Consider the following 24,197-nt stretch of genomic DNA (forward strand, 5'->3'; position numbering starts at 1 on the left):
AAAAAAGAGGAAAAGCCTATAATAAATTCATAAACATATAAACATACATACATCTCATATATCATGTGTGAGATGGAACCTACTCAGTGCAGTAAGATTTGCTAACCTAGTTTGAAATTGCACGTGAAATGCGTTCTTCTATAAATAAGACTTGAAAATGTTACAGGGAAATAAGAACATTAATAATTAAGTAACAAGGCACATTTAATCATTCAATCAAACACGTTTAAAGGAAAATAGATTTATCAATTTATCTATGACTAGTGATACTAGTGATATTAAACTTTAAACTTATTATGACAAACAAAACAAATACATGATTGTCATGGTAGTTCTTTGAAGAACTTCGACAGGTTGGAATAAGTGTCTCCAAAAGACGCTTGGTATTGTTGACCCTGGGCTGACCGTCAGAGTTATTCATTATAAAAATGTTCTTTAGACCATCGCGTTCAAAGATCATTTTAAGATGCATAAGGTTGAGTCCAGAGCCAGCTATAATATTTATGTTGTTGCAGCATTGAACACATGACTGTAAACAAAAACACTCAGTGACTGGAAGTTCCTAGCTTTTTTCTGGGTTGAATTTGAGTCCGTAATCTGTCTGGTTTCATTTTCCTCCTGCACAGGTAATCAGCATACAATGTTTCATTGAAAAGATAACACCATTGTTCCTTTCAAGTTGATATTTGACTAGTACATGTAGTTATATTCAGGCAGGTTCATAAGAACTTCAATAAGTTTAAGTCGAACAAAATTGTGCATAATTGCAAATTGTGTATAAATAATTTTAACCATTTTTATTTATTAAAATAAAAATATTTGGTCTTTTCTTATTTATTTGGCTTCAATAAGCCTTCTAGAAAGTTGTTTCTATAAATTGACAACATTTTCTTCATGTTATTTAACAATCCAATCATATACAGATGTCAAATACACAAGCACTTGTATAGGAGTAAGAACTGACATTAGTGTTTCATGAGAAGGTGACATAATCCATTATGCGTCATTGTATTTATTTATTCAGACATTCACGACATAGCATGTCATTACTAGTATTTTATATGATACACCATTTTAAACTGGATTAATAAGTAAGTGTAAACACCACATATATACATTCTTCATCCAAATGTTAATACCAAATACATGTATTATCCCTACTGGATATGAAACTGACTATTAACGTTACATTTTATTTATTACTTAAAACATTTGTTCTACATTAACAATCACATAAATCTGTAAAATACCTACTTCGTTTCCATTTTATAAGCATGTCTGCTGTAAAGGAGATAGTTGAAACTTGATGAATGGTCCTCCCCGCATGTATTTCCATTTTTTATAAGTTCAATTGATCATTGGAACATACAGTGTTCTAATTATAATGTTGAAATGACATAAACACACTCAATCTACTTCATTGAAAAATAATGAAAATGAAGCAATGATAAACTTCCTTTCTCTATTGATGAGCTTGATTGATCACTGATTGAATTAACATTGATAATTCAATCAGTGACTTATCAAGTATATCAATAGAGGTGTTATAAGTAGCAGATTAATCCCCCAGTATGAAATATGTTAGGGGGAGAAAAGACTAGGGTATTAGGAGGAGAAAAGACTAGGGAGAGAAATGTCCAAGGGGGAGAAAAGACCAGGGGGAGAAAAGACCGTACACCAAAATCACTGACAGGGTGCACTTTTCCTACAAAATCTACTTTACTCCAATTATGAATAATGAAACTGTTATACTTGAAAAAAAAATTGCATAATCCATGTACCTTCCTGTTCCGAGCTTTGTGTTGATAGCAAAACAAGGCATTCCTTTCTTGAAAAGTTGAAGACTCTTCTTTACGTGATGGGTTTTGCCGTATGATAACCCGTTCACATGGCTACAGTCATCACACAAGCATAAATCCACTTTATCCCCTTTTACTGCTCACCAACAATATTAAATTTTATAAGTGACACGGGTTCTAAACGTTATTCTTCACAGTGTCAGTGGTCAAAATTTTCAAGCGTTTGACATTCGTATTTCCAGGAATCGTTTTCTTCATAAATATCAACACTGCCATGCATTAGTTGACGTTTATCATTAAGGTAGTGCACCTCTAATGATTTCCCGCGATTTCTTCGAAGGTTGAAGAGCCTACTATTAGGTGCCGTAGCCTAGTGGTTAAGGCGATAGACTAGAAATCTTTTGGGATATTCCCGCGCAGGTTCGAATCCTGCCGACGACGTATACTTTTTTGCGACGCGTTTTATTTATTTTCTAACGTAATTTGATTTAATATGGCATATAAGCTATATTTATTGTTAAATATGTTGCAATTTTTATGCACATTTTTCAATTATTAAAATTAAAACAACGTTATGGCGAAATTGGGTGATTTACTGTTGAAAATACGAACCATGCATGTTGCATTTTTATTTTTATTTCAAAAAGTAAACGGTAAATCTGTCTAGTTCTTGGTATTTTTGCTGTATATAGTGTTTCTATAAAAACTAAGTTTAAAATATGACTTAAATGATACTATTTTGAATTTTATGACACTTTGTTTTTAACCGACCCAATTTTTACTTGGCTGAAATCACTTACATTTCATGGTGCTCTTCCATAGATAAAAATTTGTAAAAAATAAATGTCTGTAAAAGAATACTTATTTCATCTTGTTTAAACTTTAAACATCTTTACAGCATCTGTACACACCAACTGCATGCCCATATTTGGAAATTTGAATGAATTATGGAACTTTTATATACCCCAGGGGTGAAAATAAACTGGACAAAAGCCGAGCGTGGGGGTGGTTTTGAAAAAATCGGTATATTTTTTTAAAAAGCATGGAAAGCCTACCTACAAATTTGCATGTAGTTCAGTGAAATGATGCTGATTAAGAAAATAATTAATTAGATTATATTTGGATATGTGCCCATTAGAGGTGCACTACCTTAACTCCAGTCACATTAATATGAACAATAATAACAGTTTTATTAATCTTTCTCTTTCAATATAGCAAATTGCTTTTTCTTTAAACGACCCTATCTGTCAGGTACAATGTCGGCCATATTTGTTGTCATTTTATTTAGGAAGCGGTTCCTACATTTAGTATTTCATAGCGTATTTATAGAATATCCGTAGTTTTCCGCACATTCCCGGATAACGTTCGGAGTGACGGATATGTACGAAAGAAGGCGATATTGCACGAAGTTCATTAGAGTGCTAATACCTTAAAAAATGTATCAGAAAAAATTATTCTTACTGTCTCCGTAGACACTCGTATATTTTCGGTCGTCAAGTGAGGAACTTATTCTCGCATGGATATGCAAACAATAATAAAAACCATGTCGTACCCAATGCTAAGCAATTTTGCTTCAATAATATGTTTTACACGTTTTATGACACTGTCATGTTATATAGTGATGTTCTGTATTTACAATGCGGGTTATTGAGATCTGGGAAGAACTTCTTTGCAGGGACCTATTTGTTTGTATAGGTCCCTCTTCTTTGATTGCGCATCAATGACACCAAAGTGGTAAATCGGACTTTTAGGAATTCATTCATTCGTGGATGTTTTGGCAGCCAGCCAATTCTGACTTTCTCAGAAATTTGTATCATTACTATGGCCTAAGGGCTTCGCTCCAGGCCCAAAACCAATGCCAAGCTGTGTATTTGACAATTGCTTAATGTGCGTTACCGTCTCGGTCATAAACTGCACACTGGGGTATACCATCTTAGATCAATATTCGCTAAGGTTCGAGTTCCCTATTTTCAGTCGGGTTTTGTATCCTGGCTTGATATTATAATATTCGGTAACCCAATACCCAATACCCAGATGGGTATTTGTCCCTACGTTGATTTTTGACAATGTTCGAATATCTTATCCGGTTGTTATTCTTCCGACGTTCTCTAAAGTTCGTAGTTGGTGGTGTGTTATTAACATGTGTTGATACGAATTAAAATTGATCTCCTCATAAAGTTTCATTGTTTTTTATATTGCATTGATGTGTGGGATATGTGACTCCCAATTCTCAGATAGGTATTCAATTTGAAGATGGGTATTCGACCATGGCTAGATATGTGATATAGTTGGAATACCAAAAAACCCAGTTGGATACTGGATTTTTCATGGATAATCGCAATTGTTTGATTTCCAAAACCCAGCTAAGTATTCAACATTGGCTTGATATTCTCAATAATCGCCAACTTTTGAAAACAAAACATCCAGCATTCAGATTTGTCTATACATTTTTATAAGAAAGCGTTATTCAGATTCTTTATTAATTTATGAAAATGAATAATTTCCAAGTTGTCTAACAAGACACACAACAAGGAAATACAACACCACATAGAGATGTAACAAAGGCAACCCAACATACTACTTAATAGAACTAGGGTCGTCGACTGGAATGGTGAATACAGTGCATTTGGGTGAGTGAACCGGTTTAATAAAGTCCCAATCCTTTAATTGACTCAGAATTACACAAAGAACATTGAAGGTAAATTTAACAAGAGCTATCAAGGTCGATTTATTCTTTAACGTTGATATTATAATAAACATACCCTGTAAGTAAATTATATAATGACCAACATGACATATTGAAGTTGAATATTTTGTGTAGTTATGGAGTATAGCTTAACTTATTTAAAAACGAGACATTTCCATGTGAGTAAACGAATATCAGAGTTGAATATGCATGAGGCAAGTTAAATAATGCTTTCTTATGCATGTATTTTCAAACTTACCAAATATGCCCATTTTCATTTTGTATGTGTGTTTAATTGTACAATTCTAATTATGATCAGATTTGTAGGATAAAACCATATTAAATTCAACGATAGTTGTCTTCTTTAAAGAAATCTCTGGACTTATCTATCATGCACAAAGCATGCACTAAAAAGTAAACTTGGTAAAGTCAGGGTATGTATTATGATTATATGGGGGGGGGTCTTTTAAATGTCAACATAGCTTCTGAGCTTAAACATGCATACAAAGTACATGTATAAGTTTAAACTCAGGCGTGTCACTCATAAGGACATTCAGACACAGTTTAACACGTGCTTAACTACCGACAACCATGAACCATACATTAAAACTAAGGTATCTGACAGCTACTTGTATATATCAGACAAACGGTATAGACAGAGCAAGTGTACTAAGGTATAAGGTTAGAATTTTATTGGATAAACTTCCATTACTTGCAGAGCATTACAGGACATATGTTTTAGTGCTACGTGATAAGTTATATGGGCATTAAGGAATTTGATTGTGTTTGTTCCCATTCCAATAACATTTTTAACCATGACGATCATGGGCAATTTCTGCCTTATTTTTTATTTATAAATCTTGAATAAACATTATGTTTATTTATATATAAGTACAGATGTAACGTTTTTATTGAACTCAAAAGTAAATGCAACAGGCAGTGGAGGCGCGTTGATTTTGTGTTTTATGCTCCGTTTTTTTTTACATTTGTCGCTGATTACAATGACAGTTCTTGGAGAAGCAAACACAAAACATTCGTATTTACTGTTTGATAATAAATTGCTTGATTTCATATCCTCGCCATATAGAATAGTTTCTGGTGTACATCAGATTTAAAATATTCTAACTTAGTTGAATAGTTAGACAAGGTGCAACATTCTAAAAGAATGACATGATTTAAATTATTTTATATAGTTTTATGCATGGATTATGCCTGGTAACATTCTAAAGAATGTTTATGTTGCATGCTTAAACTAGTACACAAAATGATGAAGGTACAGTCGATATGTGTGTTTGATGTTTAATGATTGTCGTCATTTTCAATAGTTCAATATTTAATATAATCTATATTATCGTTATAAATCGAGAAATTTAACTTTTGTAATGTATTTAGTAACAATTAGGTGCTCCATGACGTTTTCCTATGTAATTTAAAAGAAAATACGAATGAAAGTTTTTCGATATTGTTGCCATTTTCTTCTAATTCTGAATATGAACGAAGATTGTTAAAAAATATATATATGACCTATAGTAAAACGTTAAATCACATGTTGTTTACTTCAATGAAATTCCTCCAAACGACCAAGTTAATACCGAAAAGTTTTCTCGTATCTGATGTAGCAACAATACGCGTAGCCATGTGCAGTGTGAACAAATCTGCACAAAATAGTGGGGATTTCTTAATAGTGCACAGATCTTTCATAAATAAATGATTTTTTTACATCAGAAATCATTCGCAATTTAATTAAACATACAATCATTGCTTTTCGGATACCAATTTTTCAAAACTTGTGTTCTAGTGTTTCAGTCATCAACGGTGTAACTGTTTAGAAGGATATTGCTAAGTTTTTATATACGTGCGTTACAACACAACCACACCGTTGGCAAAAGTAAACGTACATACTGGTTGTTCAAGTACATTTCATTCAAAATGATTGACTTCAACTCTTAAGTCTGAAATTTAATCTTTCATATATTTATAAAAAATATTTAAATCATTATAATGCTAAGCATTAATAAAGATGAGACATGCGTCTAATGCATTTATTAATACCTAAATATATAATAATATATTATGTTTAACATCCGTTTTGTACGAATTGCATAAATCGTATGAATATACTCGTTATCTTGAAAACTCATTACTTTGCATAAATTTGTTTTATTTCGACCCAATCTCTAATAACATTTGTGTAATAAGTACATGTACCTGAACCGTCGTCTAGGATTCGAGTTATGTTCATGATCTCAGATCGTTGTATGTGCGTGAAGTGTCGTTCCTTTAAATATAAAAAACGCTATGGCTAATCAGCGACGATACTTTCCGCTCTTATGGAATTTTTACAATTAAAATAGCTAATGTTCCCTGTTTCAGGAGAGCCATTGGCCGGTCCTAACGCACTTCCTGGCCATCCTCCTTTCCGGCCTGTGTGTGACGAAAGGCGTGAAGACAATCGAGAGTTTGAGCGTCGTTCTGGTACCGCTGCTACTGCTGATCGTACTATTCGCATTCGTCTGGTCCCTTACCAGGAAGTTTGGGGACAAGGGCATCGAGTTCCTGTTTACACCGCATTGGAGTAAGGGCTATCATCAATTTCGTCATCGTCTACGTCATCGTCATGATCGTCAATCTGATCGTCATCCTGATCATCATCATTTTGATCATCATCATCATCATCCTCATCAACATCAACATCCTCATCATATCATCATCATCATCAGCATCATCATTAGCATTATCATCATCATCATCATCATCATCATCATCATCATCATCATCATCATCATCATCATCATCATCACCATCATCATCATCATCATCACCTTCATCGTCGTCATCATAATAATAATAATCATCATCATCATCATAGTCATCATCGTCATTATCATCATATCGACCCATTTATATATCAATCAATCTATTCATCCTTCCATCAATCTATCATTTTTATCATTAATCTGTTTAGTAATATTTTTCCTTTTCGTTATAAACATCATCAGTATCAACCTACGCATCTATCCGTCTGTCATTAATGATCACCACCGTCATTACCTACTATGATTGTACTGCACACACAGCGAACATCATAGTTCCAATCGTGCAGACTCCTTTCTGGAGCCCCGTGTCTGGGTGGATGCTATCAGTCAGAACGCGTTCGACACCGGGGCATGCATGGGTCAGATGATCCCCTACATGACCCGCCAGAACGGCATCGTCAAGTTTGGGTACCTGATTCCTGCCATCAACAACCTTATCAAGTAGGTACCATTCTATACATAGATGGTGATGTCACTACGTTATTGTCACCTCTATACTAAGACGCATCATATACCCCTGGTTTTCCAAAAGCTTCTTTGTCGGTTAATGTGACCACAAAACAGTGCGTGACATCATACCAATGATAAAGGTAGCTCCTAAAAAGACTGGTCTGGAGCTACGCTGGACATAAATGGTATAAGACCCATTTTCGCATGACGAGGTTTGTTTATTACTGAATGTGTATGTGAAATATACTCATATTTTCTCTAAATAATTATACACGTATTTCTATTAATCACGTCAACTTGAATATACATATAATTTACATATAAACTACATATTTATAAAAATCATAATGTCAAAACACTCACAAGAGTTTTCTAGGCTCACGCCCTACTATGTTGGAAATTATTTCAAATTAGAAAGATGGTTATATTAATATTTTAATTATTTACCTGATTCATTACCCGACATAATGAATGTCGTTATTTCAAGAAATTTTTCCAAGCCAAGTTTTCGTTTGTGAAAACACCAGTGCTGAAATGTAAACGCGAGGTTTTAAACACCCAGTCTCACATGTAGCTGACGGCGATTCAAACCGGTCGCATTCTAAATGTTATTATAACATATATATATATATTCGCCCGGAAATCTTACTGAACGTATGTTGACTGAGTAGCTTCCCCGCAAACACACTTCAATTGGGCTAAATGCATATGTGTTAGATGTCGTACAAGAGTAGCATGTGAAGTCCGCACAAGCTTATTACGGACGGCACTTTCCCCTTTTAGGGAATTCTTTGTTCAAATATATGCGCTTACAAACGAAAATCCAGTTCAGGCGGTGAGTTGTCTGTGAATACTAGTAATCGCTGAAACAGCGTATGCGCACACTGCACAAGAAATCATTTAATTTCATAAAAAGAAATGGTAAAGGTAGGTTAAACTTCAGCGGAAAAAAGGAGCCCCTAATCAGAATGCAATTGTTTTAATTTCCTTTCCAAACATTACGGAAAACGCTATCAAATTTGAAAAGAGCTTTGTTGATATTCTATACATGAAGTCTTAAACACAAAGTTGCGTATGTAGATCAATGTTATTCAAACTGTACGTATTGTAAATACAATTATTACAAATACATATATATGCGAAAAATATTCGTATTTGTAGAATACTGGTCTCTATTCAAGCACTTGTTATCATTATCTGGTGGAGAATCGATCTGATTTCGAACGAGTCTGGGGACGGAGAGAAGTGGTACGCGTTCGGTCGGGAGACGCTTGTCATGACTCTTACCCAGGTCAGTGGGGTGCTTGATTGTATAATTGAACCTTGCTTTGTTAGAAGGATGTTAAATGAAGGTGCGCCAAGTGCCGTCCCAGATAAACCTATGCAGTCCGCTCAGACTAATCAGGGACGACACTTTCCGCTTTTATTTGTTTAAAGGAATACTCTTGTTGTCGAAAATCCAGTTAAGACGGAAAGCGATACGCACACACATTTAATCCCGTTTTCTCAGATCGCGATTCAATGATATAACTTAAAATTAATGTTATGTAAAGGCGTGTTTTTTTACATTGTATGTGTTGCAGCTAAGGGTAACTAAACGTTACGAATAACAAACACAATATACGGTGGCATAGAGGTGACATTCACTACTCTTTTTTAAAATTGCACTCCTCTTTTTTCTATCTCGTGACCACGACTTAGTAACTCGGGATCTCGAGTAAGCTATGTCGTGGCCACGAGATGGAAAAAAGAGGAGCGCAAAACTAAATAAAAGAGGAGTAGAATTTAAAAAAAGAGCGGTGCAGTAAATAAAGGAAGGGTGCATTAAACAAAAGAGGAGAGAATTTCGCGATCTCGAGATACCGCCTTAGCTAACTCGTGGTAACGAGTTTGTCAGCCAATCAAATACTATCTTGTTCCCTCAAATGAAAACGTCTTAAAGGCAAGGCTCTGATATAACATAACATAATACTATTAGTAATAGTATTACTACTATTACTACTGCTGCTGTTGTTGTTGCTGCTGCTGCTAGTACTACAACTACTACAACTACTACTACTACTACTACTACTACAACTACTACTACTACTACTACTACTACTACTACTACTACAACTACTACCACTACTACTACTACTATTACTACTATTGCTACTGCTGTTACTGCTCCTCCTCCTTCTCCTCCTCCTAATATTACTACTGCTACTGCTACTGCTGCTGTTGCTAGTAGTAGTAGTCGTAGTAGTAGTAGTAGTAGTAGTAGTAGTAGTAGTAGTAGTAGTAGTAGTAGTAGTAGTAGTAGTAGTAGTAGTAGTAGTAGTAGTAGTACTAGTAGTAGTAGTAGTAGTAGTAGAAGTAGTAGTAGTAGTAGTAGTTGTCGTTGTCGTAGTAGTAGTAGTAGTCGTAGTAGAAGTCGTCGTCGTCGTCCGTCTGTCGTCGTCCGGTAGTCAGTCGGTCGTCTGTCGGTCGTCCATCGGTCGTCCATCGTCCGTCCTCCGGTCGTGGTCCGTCGGTCGTCCATCCGGCGTCGTCCATCGGTTGTCCATCGTCCGTCCTCCGGTCGTCCGTCAGTCGTTTTTCCGGCGTCGTCCGTCGGTCGTCCGTCGGTCGTCCCTCGTCCCAACATCGGTCGTCCGTTGGTCGACCATCAGTCGTCCCTCGGTTGTCCGTCGGTCGTCGTTCATCGGTCGGTTGTCGGTCATCCGTTAGTCGTCCGTTGTCGTCGTCGTCGTCGAAGTGGTAGTCGTAGTAGTTGTAGTTATTTAGTTTTGCACTCCTCTTTTTTCTATCTCGTGGCCACGCTATAGCTAACTCGTGGCCACAAGATAGAAAAAAGAGGAGAGCAATTAAAAAAAAGAGAAGCACCGCTCTTTTTTTTTTAATTGTGCGCCACTTTTATTTAGTTTTGCTCTCCTCTTTTTTCTATCTCGTGGCCACGACATAGCTAACTCGTGGCCACGAGATAGAAAAAAGAGGAGAGCAATTTAAAAAAAAGAGAAGTGAATGTCACATTTATGCCACCTTAACAATATGCCTATACAATGTCCTTCTTTCCAAATTACCAGATCTCGGAATCTTATCAAAATATTATTCTTATACTGCATTCATGTACTGTAGAATACTATATATATTATTTATTGTATACACTCCAGCCATTAGATTCTTCCGATAACTCTCAAATAAATTTGTAGATATATATAATACGAAAACATGGTTATTGTAGCACTATCGTTTATACGTGTTCTGGTCCCTCTAAACGCTCTAAAACGTCTCATATATTTTTACTCTAAGTGGTTCGTTCTGATGCTGATTCTCATTCTGATCAAAATGGCGTACCTAAAGATACGAGACCGCATGCGCGGACAACACTTCGTGCTTGGTCGTGAGACAGATCCACTACTGCTTCCTTCTAGCGGCTACGTCACATCCGGGGACGTAGAAAACTCATTGAAAATGTCACGTGACTTAAAGGGCAATTTGATAGAGCAGAAACGTTGATTGAAAATATGCCCAACAGTGTGTGTGTGTGTGTGTGTGTTTGTGTTTGTTTGTTTTTGTTTGTAGCTATGTGTTTGGATTGTTAAAAGTTATCAACACTTATTTCCGTGATTTATCGTCTGAAAGTTAACTTACTTACAATGACATGTGTACTCATTTAGCGGTATATTAACTTTTCCAGTCAAACATATGCATACAGCTTTGTTATGCTATGTTTATGCAACTGTTTTTTTTTTCTCGTTTTTACTCTTTTTAAAGGAAGTCTCTTCTTAGCGAAAATCCAGTTAAAGCAGAAAGTGTCATCCCTGATTAGCCTTTGCGGGACTGCACAGGCTAATCTGGGACTACACGTTACGCACATGCATGAAGTCACGAATTCCCACATTGAAACTGTTCAGGCTAATCTAGGACGGCAGTGTACGCATGAGGCAGCAAAGGTTAATCTAGGACGGCAGTGTACGCATGAGGCAGCAAAGGTTAATCTAGGACGGCAGTGTACGCATGAGGCAGCACAGGCTAATCTAGGACGGCACTGTACGCATTAGGCAGCAAAGGTTAATCTAGGACGGCAGTGTACGCATGAGGCAGCACAGGCTAATCTAGGACGGCAGTGTACGCATGAGGCAGCACAGGCTAATCTAGGACGGCAGTGTACGCATGAGGCAGCACAGGCTAATCTAGGACGGCAGTGTACGCATGAGGCAGCAAAGGTTAATCTAGGACGGCAGTGTACGCATGAGGCAGCACAGGCTAATCTAGGACGGCAGTGTACGCATGAGGCAGCACAGGCTAATCTAGGACGGCAGTGTACGCATGAGGCAGCAAAGGTAATCTAGGACGGCATTGTACGCATGAGGCAGCACAGGCTAATCTGGGATGGCACTGTACGCATGAGGCAGCACAGGCTAATCTAGGATGGCACTGTACGCATGAGGCAGCACAGGCTAATCTAGGATGGCACTGTACGCATGAGGCAGCAAAGGTTAATCTAGGACGGCAGTGTACGCATGAGGCAGCACAGGCTAATCTAGGACGGCAGTGTACGCATGAGGCAGCAAAGGTTAATCTAGGACGGCAGTGTACGCATGAGGCAGCACAGGCTAATCTAGGATGGCACTGTACGCATGAGGCAGCACAGGCTAATCTAGGATGGCATTGTACGCATGAGGCAGCAAAGGTTAATCTAGGACGGCACTGTACGCATTAGGCAGCACAGGCTAATCTAGGACGGCAGTGTACGCATGAGGCAGCACAGGCTAATCTAGGACGGCAGTGTACGCATGAGGCAGCAAAGGTTAATCTAGGACGGCAGTGTACGCATGAGGCAGCCAGGCTAATCTAGAATGGCACTGTATGCATGAGGCAGCACAGGCTAATCTAGGATGGCACTGTATGCATGAGGCAGCACAGGCTAATCTAGGATGGCACTGTACGCATGAGGCAGCACAGGCTAATCTAGGACGGCAGTGTACGCATGAGGCAGCAAAGTTTAATCTAGGACGGCAGTGTACGCATGAGGCAGCACAGGCTAATCTAGGACGGCACTGTACGCATTAGGCAGCACAGGCTAATCTAGGACGGCACTGTACGCATGAGGCAGCACAGGCTAATCTAGGACGGCACTGTACGCATGAGGCAGCACAGGCTAATCTAGGACGGCACTGTACGCATGAGGCAGCACAGGCTAATCTAGGAAGGCCTTGTACGCATGAGGCAGCACAGGCTAATCTAGGATGGCACTGTACGCATGAGGCAGCACAGGCTAATCTAGGACGGCACTGTACGCATGAGGCAGCACAGGCTAATCTAGGACGGCACTGTACGCATGAGGCAGCACAGGCTAATCTAGGACGGCACTGTATGCATGAGGCAGCACAGGCTAATCTAGGACGGCACTGTACGCATGAGGCAGCACAGGCTAATCTAGGACGGCACTGTACGCATGAGGCAGCACAGGCTAATCTAGGACGGCACTGTACGCATGAGGCAGCACAGGCTAATCTAGGACGGCACTGTACGCATGAGGCAGCACATGCTAATCTAGGACGGCACTGTACGCATGAGGCAGCACAGGCTAATCTAGGACGGCACTGTACGCATGAGGCAGCACAGGCTAATCTAGGACGGCAGTGTACGCATGAGGCAGCACAGGCTAATCTAGGACCGCCTTGTACGCATGAGACAGCACAGGCTAATCTAGGACGGCACTGTCCGCATGAGGCAGCACAGGCTAATCTAGGATGGCACTGTATGCATGAGGCAGCACAGGCTAATCTAGGACGGCACTGTACGCATGAGGCAGCACAGGCTAATCTAGGACGACAGTGTACGCATGAGGCAGCACAGGCTAATCTTGGACGGCACTGTACGCATGAGGCAGCACAGGCTAATCTAGGACGGCACTGTACGCATGAGGCAGCACAGGCTAATCTAGGACGGCACTGTACGCATGAGGCAGCACAGACTAATCTAGGATGGCACTGTACGCATGAGGCAGCACAGGCTAATCTAGGACGGCAGTGTACGCATGAGGCAGCACAGGCTAATCTTGGATGGCACTGTATGCATGAGGCAGCACAGGCTAAACTAGGACGGCACTGTACGCATAAGGCAGCACAGGCTAATCTAGGACGGCAGTGTACGCATGAGGCAGCACAGGCTTATCTTGGATGGCACTGTATGCATGAGGCAGCACAGGCTAATCTAGGACGGCAGTGTACGCATGAGGCAGCACAGGCTAATCTAGGACGGCACTATACGCATGAGGCAGCACAGGCTTATCTAGGACGGCACTGTACGCATGAGGCAGCACAGGCTAATCTAGGATGGCACTGTACGCATGAGGCAGCACAGGCTAATCTAGGACGGCACTGTACGCATGAGGCAGCACAGGCTAATCTAGGATGGCACTGTACGCATGAGGCAGCACAGGCTAATCAAGGTTCATTCAATGTGTTAAAAAGTATAGTAGGAAAATGTCACAGCCTCATTTCTGCTTTTATCTTCTTTTTTTGCACGAATGGAATTCTAGGAAATAAAAAAACTTTATCAAAAGAAAATTAAATGTTAATGTAAAATGTAAAATTTAATGAAAATTAGAGTCGCATTAGCTGGACTTGACTTAAAGTTCATTCAAAAGTTGTCAAAATTCTGCATAAAAATCAAATGCTAGTTGTTAATACGTTCTACTATTTATTTATTTCTTTATCTGTTAAGTTTTTACATTACTTTAGCACAAAGTGATCAAGATGAGCTATTGTGATCACCCTATGTTAGGACGAGTTCCAATCTGGTCAAGTGCGTCCAAAAAAAATGATCTGTACAATATCTATGCCAAGCTCGAATCTGGATGATGTGGGTCCAAAAACCAAGTTAAATTCTAGAAAAACCTTGTTACATTCCAGCAGCCATAATTAACTTAATAAAACTTGATCAGAATGTTTATCTAAACCATATCAAGACCGAGTTCGAATCTGAGTTACATGTGTCCGAAAACTGGGTCATAATGTCAAATCTTAGAAAAACGTTGTTACCGCTCAAAAGCCCGCATGACTCGAGCTTGATGAAACTTGGTTAGAATGCTTATCTGGACAATTTCCAGCTGAGGTTCGTATCTCGGCCACGCGTTGTCTTAAAACTAGGTCAACATGTCAAGTCTTATAAAATCCTTGTTAACACTCTAGAGGCCCTTTTAGACTCAATGTTGATGAAACTTGATCACAATGCTCATCTTGACAATATCTAGGTTGAGTAAGCCTGGGTTACGTGTGTCCAAAAAATAGGTCTTAGAAAAACATTGTAACCGGATCCAGGTTTATTTGACTGACAGACGGATGGACAGATGGTGAACCGTAAATCCCTTCCTGTGAAAACGGTAGGGAAAATAATAAATATCACATTGCTCTTCTGAGTTCATTTGTAAACTAAGTTTCATCACAAAATTAAAATGGTCATTGCATTACTTTGTGTATTTTAAAATTATGTGAATATAAAGTTTCATGAAATCTTATCGAGGTGTCTCAATTTTAGCGACTATTCGGACCTGAACTGACAGATAAGTGGACAACAATGTCGCAATGTGTATACCAAGTTTTATAAGAATTGTTTCATAAAAATGACACGTTTCTGTTCTGTGTCAAGGTTACTACTAGGATGAAATACACAAAAAGGTTATGGTTCACAAGAGGGTAGGCTCCGCGTGCCGTGAACCGGGCAACGGCTTTTGTCATTTAACATTGGTGTTATAATGGCATAAGCCGGCAGATACCCTTTAACCTTAACGATGTTTTCCGATAATTTCTTGGAAAATATAATCTAGCAATTTTTTATTTAATGTAGATTAGTAAATATTATATTTATGCCCCCTTCAAAGAAAAGGGGTTTTATTGTTTTGCACATGTCGGTGGGTCCATCCGTCCGTCCGTTCACCAGATGGTTTCCGGATTATAACTCAAGAACGCTTAGGCCTAGTATTATGAAACTTCATGGGTACATTGGTCATGACTGGAAGATGACTCCTGTTGATTTTCAGGTCAAAGGTCAAGGTCACAGGGACTCGAAATAGTAAAATGGTTTCCGGATGATAACTCAAGAATGCTTAGTTCTAGTATCATGAAACTTCATAGGTACATTGATCATGACTGGCAGATGACCCCTATTGATTTTCAGGTCACTAGGTCAAAGGTCAAGGTCACAGTGAATCAAAATAGTAAAATGGTTTCCGGATGATAACACAAGAACGCTTAGGCCTAGGATCATGAAACTTCATAGGTACATTGGTCATGGCTGGCAGATGACCCCTATTGATTTTCAGGTCACTAGGTCAAAGGTCAAGGTCACATTGACTCGAAAAATTAAAATGGTTTCCGGATGATAACTCAATAACGCTTATGCCTAGGATCATGAAACTTCATAGGTACATTGATCATGACTGGCAGATGACCCCTACTGATTTTCAGGTCACTAGGTCAAAGGTCAAGGTCACAGTGACTCGAAACAGTAAAATGGTTTCTGGCTCATAAATCAAGAATGCTTACGCCTAGAATAATGAAACTTCATAGGTACAATGATTATGACTGGCAGATGACTGCTATTAATTGTCAGGTCACTAGGTCAAAGGTCAAGGTCACAGTGACAAAAAACGTATGCACACAATGGCTGCCACTACAACTGACAGCCCATATGGGGGAATGCATATTTTACGAACAACCCTTGTTCTGTGTAAAAATGTGTGTACACGTCTGCGTTAAATAAATATGTTCACATTTGAAATAAAGCTAAAAAGGTGTATTGTTGCTATTAGTAATTTGAACCGAATTGTTCTGTGGGAAGTAAAAGTACTATCAACCAGACCTAAATGTGTGGGTAATTAAAGAGCACGAGAAAAGATGAAAATTAAGTTAGCTCAACTATTTTAAGCAATATTAACGGGTCACACTCTTACGATGCAAAATGTCAAGGGTCCCTAGACTCTATGATGATTACTTACACGAGGAGTGTCTTATTCATTGCTGCCCTAGACTCTATGATGATTACTTACACGAGGAGTGTCTTATTTATTGATGCCGCATGTTCCTATCAGTATCGCATTAACGCTTGTTTCGTTAAAGCAAGTCATATATTAACGTTTATAAATATTTAAATAGAAAACAAAGGTTTAATTGTCGCATATCCACCGCTTGATGTGTATCTAATAAAGGTGCACGTATATTCAAACCGAACAATTGTGTTCTTAGATAAAAATATACTACATGTGATCATATGTGGCCTCACAAGGCTTATTATGAATTAATTACATCGCCATCGAAATGAGATGTAAATATTTCATACATACACAGTGTTCTTTCAACACATCAAAATCACAATTTTATAGTCGCGTCTTGGGAAAATAGGTCTGAATGCGTATGCGGCCAGCGTAACTCAAACACGGTCTGCGCAATTTCGCAGTAACAACATGAGCTACGCAGTCCGCTATAAAATCACGCAAATTATCGTGGTCTCACTAGTTATTTACTGGCCAGATGGCGAAGAATCGAATTAAATGCGTAATTGTAGTTAGGTCGAAAACGTGCAGAAAGTCCGGATTTCCGCAGTGATTTGGCCAATGCTGTGGGTGATTTCTCTGAAATCAATTATTAAAATATTCTGATTTATTCATTCGGGGGTACAGGCGTGAAATTTCCCTAACATTTAATATGTAACTCAGAAGTGTCTGGGTAAATTTGACTGATTATCAAACTTGACCTAGATGTTATTGCCTTCCACATTTTCATGAAGCATAGTGAATTTACAATGACAATCGCTGGAGTCATTGGGTGGAAACGAGAAAAAACGCAGGAGTATCTGGGTCAATTTGGTCGTAAGCCATCATGGGGAACTTGGGGTGTGTGGGCATTTATTAGATGATCTTTCAAAAATAAGAAATGTTTTTGTTTTGTTTTTTTGGGGGGAGGGGTTTTGGGGTGGGGCATGGGGTAGGGTGGAGTCAATTGTGGTGTGTCAAGTAAGTGTTGTTTTGTCAAAGTATGATCATAAATAAAAAAAGTTATGGCAATTTAAGCAAAAAAATTTAATTTGACCATGAGAGTCAAGGTCATTCAAATGTCAAGGTCAAATTCAACTTGCAAGGTACATTACTCTCATGATAGTAAGAAAGTAATTGAAGTTTGAAAGCAATAGCTCTGATACTTTATAAGTAAAGTCGATCTAAACACAAAATTTAACAAAATATTCAAAGTTACTAAGACAAAAAAGGGCCATAATTCCCTAAAAGTGCCAACAAGAGTTATGCAACTTGCCCTGTACAGTCCCCTTATGATAGTTAGCGAGTTTTCTAAGTCTGAAAGCAATAGCTTTGATACTTAAGAATAAAATAAACCTAAACACAAAACTGAACCGAATTTGCATTTTTCTAGGTATAAAAAGGGAACAAAATTCTTACAATATGCTTGTTACAGTTGCCTGCTCTTGTTTATAGATTGCAATCATGTTGGTGAAGAAGTACTAGTATGCAAAATGTAAAAGCAATATACCAATGTACATAAAGAATATTTGAGATGATACGCAAACTTTAACATAGATTTATAAATAATATGCATATTCTAAGTGAAAACAAGAGATATGTTTGTCAGAAACACAATGCCCCCTATTGCGCCGCTTTGAATGTATTTTTTGACCTTTGACCTTGAAGGATGACCTTGACCTTTCACCACTCAAAATGTGCAGCTCCATGAGATACACATGCATGCCAAATATCAAGTTGCTATGTTCAATATTTCCTTAAGTTATCGCAAAACTTTAACCAAGGTTAAAAGTTTTGTGACACACACAATGAATGACAGACAGACAGGCCAAAAACAATATACCCCCGATCTTTCGATCCTGGGGCATAAAAAGGGCCACAATTCTTACAAAATGCTTGTTACAGTTGTCTGTTATTGTTTATAGATTGGGGTCATGTTGGTAAAGAAGTATGCAAAATATGAAAGCAATATGTCAAGGGAAATAGGAAATATTTGAGGTGGTACGCAAACTTATACATTCCAACGCTCACGCACACGGGAACGCCGACACCAGGGTGAGTAGGATAGCTCCACTATATATATTTCATATATAATAGTCGAGCTTAAAACCCAATTGTACAATGATTCAAGGGCCATAACTCAAGAGCGTCTGGGTCAATTTGGCCCATTATCTAACTTGACCTAGATGTTATTGCCTTACACATTTTCATGAAGTTTGGTGAAGATCTGATGATAAATAATCCGGACGGACTGGCGGACGGACTAACTAACGGACGGATGGACTAACTAACTAACGGACGGACGGTGCGACTTCAATATGCCCCCAGAACCGCTGGTTCAGGGGCATAAAAATGATATTGTATAAAACGTATTTCTTTAACTGTATTAACTTTTATATGCAACTTCCACCACTCAAAATGTGCAGCTTCATGAGAACGCGGCTTTGATCTATTTATTTTTGACCTTTCACCTTGAAGGATGACCTTGACCTTGAAGGTTGACCATGACCTTGAACTTCCACCACTCAATATGTGCAGCTTCATGATAACGCCGCTTTGAAATTATTTATTTTTTTACCTTTGACCTTGAATATGACATTGACCTTGAAGGATGACCTTGACCTTGAACTTCCACCACTAAAGAACGCTGCTTGACCTTCAATTGTGACTTTGACATTTTACAGAAGAGAATGCAAGTTTTTGGTGCACCATCTAATTATGAGGCATAATAAAAAAGTTTAATTTTAATCTTACCAGGCATTCAAAAAGTGCTGAGTGGAAATGAAAATACATAACATTGAACCACTGTTACCTTGGCATTCAACCTAGTAGGCTTGGAGTTATACACAACAAATCATCTGGTTTTGGGGAATTATAATAAGATATATTGAGATCCTCTAATGCATCTAAAAATAACAGAGCAGAAACAAAATCAAGTTGGATAAACCAACACACCAAACCATAGCAAAACTGCCTTGTTCCTTGGCGGCTTAATTTTTAAACAGACCTGAACCATTTTGAAATTCAACAGAGCAATTCTTGAGACAAATGTTATGACTATGTTTCATAAAGATTGGACTATAAATGTGACTTGTATAGTGTTAACAAGGTTTCACAATAGCCAAATAAGCAAAACTGCCACGCAGCCTGGCGGCCATATTTTTCAACAGACCGAAACCATTTTCAAACTCAGCCTAGCTATCATAAGAACAAAAGTTCTGACCAAGTTTCATTAAGATTGGACTATAAATGTGATTCCTAGAGTGTTAAGAAGGTTTTACTTTAGCCATATAAGCAAAACTGCCCCGCCCCTCGCGGCCACGTTTTTTTAACGAACTGGAACCATTTTAAACCTCAGTCGAGATATCATTGAGACAAATGTTATGACCAAATTCATGAAGATTGGACAAAAAATAAGACTTCTAGAGTGTTAACAAAGTTTTAATAAAGCAATATAAGGAAAACTGCAACAGCCCTGGCGGCCATGTTTTTCAACAAACTGGAACCATTTTTAAACTCAGCCTAGATATCATAAGAACATATGTTGTGACCAAGTTTCATGAAGATTGGACTACAAAGTAGACTTCTAGAGTGTAAACAAGGTTTTATTATAACCATATATGAAAACTGCTGGCCCCCTGGCGACCATGTTTTTCAACTGACCAGAACCATTTTCGAACTCAGCTGAGATATTATTGGGACAAATCTTCTGACTAAGTTTTATGAAGATCAGACAATAAATGTGGCCTCTAGTGTTAACAAGGCAAAATGTTGACGACGGAAGACGGAAAAAAGGGGATCCCAAAAGCTCACCATGAGCACGTTGTGCTCAGGTGAGCTAAAATAGTATGCTGTTATATTTACCCTGTATAGTAATACAGATTATTCAACTCTTAATAACATGATAACTTTCTTGTTATGACTTCAAATTTTTACAAGCATATTCGTTGAATTGATATCGCCCACCAAATAAATTTTGTGTTTATCCCTGGATATATATATATATGTTCGAACCCTATCAATTTCACTTTACCGTAATTATTCTATGTTTTGGACAAATTTTTTTTTCGATTTAGATACGAAAAATAGTCAAAAATTACAGATGTCCGAAAATTTAGAGAAAACAATTAATGTCCAAAAATTATAAGTATTTTGAAATAAATACAACAAATTATTGTACAATAATTGTATTGTGATAAACACTTCTCTTTCTGCTTCAAAAATAAATACAACTTCACAGCTCTGCTATTTCTTGCCTGAAATGATATAGAACAAACAAGAGTTGTCATTATAGGATGACTTATGCCCCCTATACACGCTTGGTAGTTATGAGCTTTTTCGAAACCAAAACGCAGATTTCGAAACATAAACGCTGACCCTAAGTTCAAGTTCAAGGTCACAGGATTCAAAATTTGTGTGCGTATGGAAAGGCCTTGTCCATATACCAATGCATGCCAAATATGAAATTGCTATCAGAAGCGACATAGAAATCTAAACGCAAATTGTGACGTCCGGTTACTATATGCCCTCCTTCGGATGTCTTAGAATATCAAAATAAATCAGAAAGCCACATAAACTAGAGAGCGGACACAATGCTAAATCCTTGATAGATATTGTCTTGATACAACTTCTGACTTCTGACCAAGTTTGGTAAAGATCAGATGAAAACTACTTCAATTAGAGAGCGGACACCATGCTAAATCCTCGAGATGCACTAAGTGACCCCGTGACCTAGTTTTTGATCTGGCATGACCCATATTCGAACTTGACCTGTATATTGTCTAGATACAACTTCTGACCAAGTTTGGTAAAGATCGGATCAAAACTATTTGAATTAGTGAGCGGACACAAAAAGTGTGACAGACTGACAGACAGACAGACTGACGGACAGTGGGAAAACTATATACCCCCTTTTCTTCGAAAGGGGGCATAAAAATTAAAAACATTTTGCTTCCAAGAAAGGACGACACTGTTTAAAATGCTGTTGGGTGTATCCATTATATTCTTCAGGTGTATACATGGCTATTAAACAATAATGCTAATGTAATGTTATTTTTGCTCTCAGTCATGCATCCGACCGGTTGTATAACCTCAATCCGGCTGTAAGAATCTATGATCGAAGTGTCACAAGATAAGCAAAAACAGGGTCAAAGTATGTAGAATAGCGCGGTAAAACACAGTGTCTGAAAATTAAGAGACTTTAATAATGGACAAAAACCCTGTATGCAGGGTTGTTATATTGACCGGTCAATTTAGTATTGACAGGACTGGCGGTCAATACCCGGTTAAAACCGGTCAATACTGGTCATTACTGGTCATTATTGGTCAATACTGGTCGATTGAAAATTGCAGAATTTAAACATCACAAAGGAAGACTCAAAGCTATTCTATATTAAATCAATCATTATTCTGTAATAAATCTGTGATAAACTTTTTTTGAGTTTTTTATTGTAAAAAAATCTTTAAAGCTGTATAAAAATTACTTCTTTATCATTGGTTGAAACGGCTTAGAATACATAAGGACTAAGGCAATATCTTTATCTCAGTGTATCACATCTGTTACTAAAGTATTATTACTATTGTAGTAACCATAGTATTTCACTGATCTATTGATAGATTTATTTGATAAGCAGATGGACATACAGAACTGTTGTGTTTTCTAGGGTCATAAATCTGGCCCCTAAGCCTCAATTGGTAATAAAATGCATGCAGAGTTATGTCTCTGATATTGACAATGAAGCAAATCTGCACTTAGGCTATTTCATTTCACTCACACAAAAGGAGATAACTTGCCATTAATTTAATAGTTACTTCTAACTTGTCTCCTTTCTGTATTAAGAGGGTTTTTTTCCTTCCATATTTAAAAGTTCAATTGGTCTTCAAATGAATAGGCAATCAAAGTTCTTGATTTTGCCAACAAATAATGATTTCCAAATGTGGGTCTACTCTAGATTCTTTTTTTCAATTATTTTTTTTCCTTTAATAATTATTTCTTATGTTTTTTATTTTTATATCAATTGAAAATAAAATATTTGTTCACTATTTTGTTTAAAAAGTACTTAAATAAATCTGAGTAAGAATACATGACAGGTAAGGTTCGTGTCAAAAAGGTGCCATTTAAGGCCCTATTAGTATTATCAGTTTTGGGTGCCCCAACCTGTATAGGTGAGAAGACTGTGGGGACTGTGAGGAACAACAGTTACTAATAGTCTAATAGACTAATACACAGTAATTGACAGGTTCTTGTTGAATCAAGCACATATTATGTGAACATTCATAATTCATTAGAATTGAACAAAAGTTCAATCAACTAGAAATATCTAATTGACCAACTTAGACTAATTTGCAAAATGTTGAGAGATTGGCCTACAAGTGGGTATTATTAGCTTAGGACATTATTGACACCATGTCTGTTAAATTTATATTATCAATATTGTTTAATTTAGCATGGAACATTCATCAAAATTGAGGGTAAAGTTCAATCGACCAGTATTGACCAGTAATGACCACTTCGGGAGTATTGACCGGGGCGGTTTTAACCGGTAAAAACCGCCGGTTAAAACCGGGGGCGGTCGATTGGTGCCAACCCTGCCTGTATGTATAAAGTTAACAGTCACAAATATAATTATTTTTGCTAAAAAAGAGGTTGTCCGGAAACTTAGAGTAATTACGGTAATCCAGTATAATTATCATGTGTATATCCAAAAACAAAGTATGACAAATATTCATAAAAACAGACCTCTGCCATTTTACGGAAGTGCATAAACAAAGTGAAATGTGTGATGGGGAATTCCATTAGACCAAAAATGGATCAAGCTACGTGATGTGCGAGCATCGAGCACTGTTCATATTAAGTAATAACGAGTGAATTTAAATTTAGATTGAATATAAAATTACGCGACAGTTAAAGTGATATACTTAGTATTGACAATAACAAGAGGGCCTGAAAGGCCCAAAGTCGCTCAGCTGAGATTCAAAAGAACTGACCTCTTCTGTGCAGCCCAAGATGTAATTAGAACACATATTCTCACCAACTTTCATGACTAGTGAACATCCTGGGGGCCAAGTTTTTCAACAGACCAGAACCATTTTCATACACATCAAAGATATCATTTAAACAAAAATCTGACCAAGTTTCATGAAGATTCATGAAGCCTTATAAGGAAAAATGCCCAGCCCCCAGGTGACCATGTTTTTCAAGCAACTGGAACAATTTTCGAACTTATCTAAGATATCATTGGAACAAATCTTCTGACCAAGTTTCATGATGATCGGACAATAAAAGTGGCTTCTAGTGTCATGCCCCCTTGGCGCCTATGTTTTTCCATCAACCGGAACCATTTTCGAACTCATCCAAGATATCATTTGGACAAATCTTCTGAACAAGTTTCATGATGATCAGACAATAAATGTGGCCTCTAGAGTGT

At 37.7% G+C, this 24,197-nt stretch overlaps 1 long non-coding RNA gene across 1 annotated transcript; it reads left to right on the forward strand.

Moving 5' to 3' along the window:
- Positions 1-12,083: 12,083 nt before the first annotated feature.
- On the forward strand, positions 12,084-13,278 carry LOC127833950 (uncharacterized). Its single transcript, XR_008027688.1, has 2 exons — positions 12,084-12,231; positions 12,816-13,278. It is a non-coding gene; the product is annotated as an uncharacterized LOC127833950 (long non-coding RNA).
- The last annotated feature ends 10,919 nt before the right edge of the window (positions 13,279-24,197 follow it).

Source organism: Dreissena polymorpha, chromosome 6 (assembly GCF_020536995.1).
Source record: "Dreissena polymorpha isolate Duluth1 chromosome 6, UMN_Dpol_1.0, whole genome shotgun sequence".
NCBI lineage: Eukaryota > Metazoa > Mollusca > Bivalvia > Myida > Dreissenidae > Dreissena > Dreissena polymorpha.